At 42.6% G+C, this 6,057-nt stretch overlaps 1 non-coding gene across 1 annotated transcript; it reads right to left on the bottom strand.

Annotated features, from left to right (window-relative positions):
• Positions 1-5,598: 5,598 nt before the first annotated feature.
• On the bottom strand, positions 5,599-5,670 carry TRNAD-GUC (transfer RNA aspartic acid (anticodon GUC)). Its single transcript has one exon. It is a non-coding gene; the product is annotated as a tRNA-Asp (tRNA).
• Between the last annotated feature and the right edge of the window lie 387 nt (positions 5,671-6,057).

A 6,057-nucleotide genomic window follows, 5' to 3' on the forward strand; every position in this document is an offset into this window, starting at 1 on the left:
CTGGAGGACAAGGAAGGACTCACTCAGGAGGTGGCTTACTCTGTGCCCCAAAGTCAACACAGAGTAAAGCACTGAGTAAAAGGATGCCTGGAACCTCATACGAAATCTCATTCATTCATTTACACATTTGTTCATGCATACAACACGCTCAGAGAGGGAAAATATGCCATCTGGGAATTAAGAACGCTCCTACTGGTGGGGGAGACTGAACGGGAAACTGACAATTACGCAGTGTGGTAGGTGCTGTGTTGGGAAGGCACCAGGGTATGTATTAAGACAGAATTGATTTGGGGCTCTCAAGCTGTGGGCTCTGGGAGAAGTTGCCCTGACATGCTCGATTAACTCCTGCACTGAATTTCCTCCAACCCCCAAGGTACCCTTTGAGCACACAGATCACCTGGGGATATCGTTAAAATGCAGATTCCAAACCAGTTGCAGGGTGGGGCGTCAGATCTATCTGTGTTTCTGATGGGGCTTTTTGGAGACACTGAAACTGCTGGTCCTGTAGCCACTCTCTGTGGGTAAGACAGAAGGTCATGTGACCAGCAGTGATTTCTTGGGCTGAATCCAACCCTGCACAGCTTGACAATCTCTCTTGTTCAGGCTAGTCCCTCCCAAAGGTACAAGCAGAGAAACAAAAGACAGACCCATGTGGAAGGAGCCACAGAGCCTGGCAACGCTCTCCACCAGCCGCTGCCTGCTGTTAACCATGGTGGGGACGGAGAGAGAGAGAAAGGAAGTGGAAGGAGAGGGGCGGCGGGGTGGGGGTGTCCCATACACTGTTCTACAAAATTGGAAGAACTTTGATTTGTACTCCTTTCATTTCTGGCCTGCCCAACTGTCCAAACATTTTCTTGACTTGAATAATAGACTAAGATGTAAATACAAACATGGAAGTCTCACACAAGCAAAAACAGATTTAATGGAAAAATAAAGAAGTGGGTCAGGATTGCCTCCACCATTTTGTGAGCCAAATGGAAGAAAAAGGTGGCTGAAATCATTTCTGACTCATTGGAAGAAGACATGAAGGATGTCATATACACCTCGTTCTGTCAGGGACAGAACTTCTACTAGACTCCAGCCCAGACTGCAGGGAAGGAAGGCAGAGGCTTGAGAGGGAAGAGAAGAAACCTACCAAGGAGCACAGGGAGCTTGCAGCTGAAGGAGGAGCAGCAGGAAGCAGATAAGTTGAGGTCTGTTGGACAAGTTTCGCTTAGCAGGGCCAGGGGAGCCAGCAGGAGAGAACTTAATGTCAATGGGGAGTTTTTGTTTTGAAACTGAAGCTGTTTTTGTTTTCAGATTTTGGTTCTGGTAACCTTTATTTTTAAAACTATCAATCAATACTTTTTTTTTTTTTTGAATAGGTAATATATTCACATGCATCAAAATTCCAAAGGCTGTATGGGTCACTCAGTTGAAATACCACTTCTCACCTGTTTCTAGGCCACCCTGCTTATCTTCCCCATAGATAAACCATGCCATGAGTTTCTTGAGAATTTTTCCAGAGAGATTTTACATAGATATGAGCAACTTGTATGTATATTCTCCTCTGCCTTTTACACAAAAATAGTCACCCATAATCTTACTCTGTCAAACTCTGTGCCTACGTTGCTCCTTACCTTTTCAGACATGCACCCTGACTTCCAACATCCTTTGGCCCCGCTGGGGTTCCCATCCATTGACTCCAGCCCTTCACAGTTTCTAACGCCCTGGGTGTCTTCTCCTTATCCATCTTGTCCCTGTTCTTGGCTAAACCACCCCCAGGCAGCACATCTTCTCATAAAAGTAGAGAATATCCACTGCAGATAGACGTTGAAGGATTTAAACTGGATAGTGATGTGATTAAATGAGAAAGAGTGCTCTAGCTGAAAATACAAGATACAGGGAAGAAAGGCCTACCTAATAAATAACATTTTTAAAACTTATGTAATAGTCCATAGTAAAGTGGTGCCAAATTGAGAGACAAGGGTCAGCACCTGGGTCCACATTGATAAAACCATCAACTGAGACCGGGTGTCTAAGTGAAGACTGAGTTTCCTGTGAATGACAGGATGCCCAAAACAACACTGTCTTAAACAAAGCAGAAGTTTATTTCTCTCTCAAGAAAAAGAAATCCAGGAGTAGGACGTCTCTGGGGGAGTTCCGGGGTCACAAGAGATCCGGCTACTTCCAGCTCATAGCTCCTCACATGTTGCTGCTACACTACCCTCAGCACATGGTTCCAACCTCAAGATACAGCGTGGCAGTTAGAGTGCTAGCCATCAACTCTGCACTCCAGGTAGCAGAACAGAGAAAGGGTTAAAAAGAAGTTCCTGTTAAGGACACTTCTGGAAGTCATAACTGACAACTCTTCTTACCTTGGCCAGAACTTAGTTATACAGTCATGACTGCAAAAAGGCTGGGAAAGGCAGTTTTCAGGGAGGCCATGTGTCCAGCTAAACATCAGGAGTTTTACTACTAAGAATAAAAAGAAAGAGATTTTGGGGAGACAACTAATGGTCGCGGCCACAGCGGATGTATGACCTGCAGCACACAGAAGAAAGGCAGATTGCTATGGAGTATGTGAAGCACTGGATTAATTTGTGGGGTTCTATACCCCCAGAATTGCTCTTTCCCACACACATCTCTGCTTCTGGCCCCTTTCCTGCATTCCCGCTACTATGTCTACCTGGAAAGCTGCCCACCTCACATTCCCATGTTCAATTCTGCAGCCCCTATCATTTTTCCTATTAAAATCTGCTTATTCTTCAAGCCCTATCTCAAATGCTGTATCATTATTTCCAATGTCCTGTTGAGGGTTAGAACGTGTCTCCCTAAAACTTCACTTATGGTTCTCTTTGGGCCTTTGCCTTCATCTTAACATTTTGCTGTCTTAGGTCGTTGGTGCAGCTGTGTGCTGGAGTGTAAATTATCCAGCTGGTAGGACAGAGCCTGCGCCAACTCTACTCTAGGTAACAGCAGTGAGGTAGAACACACTTAGTAAGTATCTGCAAATTGCATTGACTTCTTAAAGAAAGGATAGGTCCATGTGAGCTAAGGGGAAAAAACAATTAGAGGTCTGTATACCTCTTTAAAGAAAGTGTTAATATACCAACTGCAGCTTCCTGAATTTCCTAAATGTAAATGTATTTCAAAAACAGGATCATTGCCAAAGTGTAAACTCTTTAGAGGCCCACTTCAGTGTGACCTGTATCTCATTTCCCACGTTTGGTTGCTGCTCACTTTCTAGGTCTTCCTGAAAACTCTTGCTAACAAACAAGAAAAAATAAGTATTAAAATTATTCCAAATAAACAAAAGAAAAGCCAATCAAAATAATAACACTAGCTAACACATGACAAATGCTGACTCTTTCCCAAGCTTATTGCTAAGCATTTTGCCTACATTATCCCATTTCATCCTTTCAACAACCTCATGAGGCAGAGGCATCTCATTTGTCTTGAGGAGACTGAAGTCTAGAGGGATTAAGTAACTTTTCCAGGTGAGCTGTAGAGCTGGAATACTTCCTGTTCACATAGTCCTGTAACTATATCTACTAGTGCCTTTCATAAAACTTAACATAAATCATTTTTTCATCCTTGATAAAGTCTCTTTTCACACATACACTCTGATATCATGCTCATTTTATAGGAGCAATGGGAGCTTCATTTTTTAAAAACTGTTCTCAAGCATCCATTGCATATGAATAACACTCCTATTGTTTGTGAATTGCTCATTTTGTACACTATATTTGGGAATCAGTGGTATCAATTCTATTGCATCATATCTGTTACTCTATATTTATTTGGTAGTGCCCAGAATACTTTTAGGCCTCAAAAAATGTTTACAAATATCAATCATGTTATGACTTAGGCTCTATGAAATAAAGATGTAAACAGATGTAAGGTATTGGGTTTCATAGTTGGAAATGTTTTTGTTTTATTTTCTTTTGTCTCAACATTTGGGTATAAGGATATCCTCCTTACACCCAAAAATTATATTCTCCTTATACCCAAATGTACAGCATCTTTCTCTGTTGCTGGAACCAAAGTTAATTGTTAGGCCGTTTTGAGACAGAATGGAGCAATGTGACACTCCAAAGCTCAATTTCTCAATTATCCCCTATGCTTTTAAAAAATCTTCTAGTTCCTCTTCTCTAGAAATCCTTTCACTTTTGCATCCCAATGTGTTAAAGTTTTCTTTCCTTAAAAACAAAACAAAACAACAGTCTCAGTGTCACATTCCCTTCTATCCCCCTTCTATCTTCCCTTCCCACATTGGCAGAGCACCCCGACAGAGTGGCCTGTGCTCTATTTTCCCTCTTCTCTTTCATTGCTCAACCCACTGCTTGCTGGCGCATACCTTCAACTAAGCCACAAAAGTCAACAAAACCACCATCCTCCCCACTTCCAATCCTTTGCCAAATCCAAATGAGATTTTCTACTCTTTATTTTAATGGCCCTCTAGGCTGCACTTGATGTTGCTGGTTGACTCTTTCTAGTTTATTTCATAAGTTCCTCTTACTCTAATCCCCTCCCCTCAACCTTAAAAAATTCCACTTTATTGAAGTATAATTGACAAATAAAATCGAAGGTGATTTTGATTGTGAAAGGACTCCGCCAACCCTCCCGCCCCTTTTTATTAAAGGTTGGTGTTCTCCCAATTTCCAATCTCTTTTCACTGCTCTTTACACACTCTCCTTACTCACTGTCATAGTTGCAGCCTCCAATTATGTGATGCTTTCATGTCAACTCCAAACCTCCCCAGAGCTATGGACTCATGGGCACACCAAGTGACTCATAGACATCTCCACTTTGATCCCCATGTATTATCAAACTCCATATGTCCAAAATTAAACTTAGATCTTTCCTACCTAAATTTGTCCTCTTCCTTTGCCCAGCCACTGACACCAAAAATCTGTGAATCCCTTGAGTTTCCTTCTCAAGCTGAGAGTCCATTTACTTAAATATACCTTCCAATCCTTCCTTTCTCTCTATCCTTACTACCAGTACAAATTTCCTTTGTCAGGCCCCCAGCATCTTCTTCCTGGACTATTTTAATAGTTTCTTAACTGTTCTGCCTTTGACTTTCACATCCATTCTCTGAATATTACCAGTGTTCTCCTGATAACATAAATCTGACCACGTCACTCCTCTGCTTGAATTTCTTCAATGGGCACCCCATTTAGGCTCTCAGGATTAAAGGCCCAGCTGCTTAAAGTCCTTAGAGACCTGTACTCTTCCAGTTTTTCCACTCTCAACTCTGAGGCTCCATGGTAAAGGCAACGCCATCCATCAATCCTTCCACACCTTTTCCTGGAGCTGAGCTAGATGTCCCGGCTCTGCACTCTCCCTGTGGCCAGTGCACACGCATATCACAGAAGTCTCTTATTACAGCATATTGAAATAATCTTTCCAAATTTCTAAGATGGCAATATTGATTTATTCTGCTTTAGATCTCCAGAGCCTGGAAATGTACATAATAAACACTTAAAAACAAAACAAAACAAATCTTACAGCTACCTTAATGTGGATTATGTCTTTTTATATTAGCTTTTGCAACGTATGTGAACATTTTCACTTGCAACTGTATTAAAAAATCTTTTTAAAAAGTACTCTTGTCTCCCCGTCGGGGAATCGAACCCCGGTCTCCCGCGTGACAGGCGGGGATACTCACCACTATACTAACGAGGAAATACACGAAAGCCGGCTTTTCTGACACACTACTTAATCTGTTTTATCCTCCGGCTCTTACTGTCTACGCCCACAAGTGGGTTTTATGCTTTTTTGTTGCCATTACGCCTTCTACTCAGGTCAAATAGAACTAAAATAAGGCGTTCGGCTTCATACTATTCCCGTTCCATTTATCATTTCCGTCAGCTCCCACTCCCCTCCTTTCCTGCCTCCCCCCATTCAGGAGCAACCTGGAGCGCTCCAGCACAGCCGATACACACACTCCCAAGGTGCAAAGAGAACGCCTCGCCGCGCTGCATCACGGAACTTGTAGTTCCATCCACGCCATCCCCTACTCTTCCCTGACTTCAGGAAACGTCCTTTCCCGGCAGGCGCAGCGAGTTCTTC

The sequence above is a fragment of the Pteronotus mesoamericanus genome, unplaced genomic scaffold (genome assembly GCF_021234165.1).
Source record: "Pteronotus mesoamericanus isolate MK-2021 breed Mesoamerican mustached bat unplaced genomic scaffold, CSHL_Meso_final contig_263, whole genome shotgun sequence".
In the NCBI taxonomy this organism is placed as follows: domain Eukaryota; kingdom Metazoa; phylum Chordata; class Mammalia; order Chiroptera; family Mormoopidae; genus Pteronotus; species Pteronotus mesoamericanus.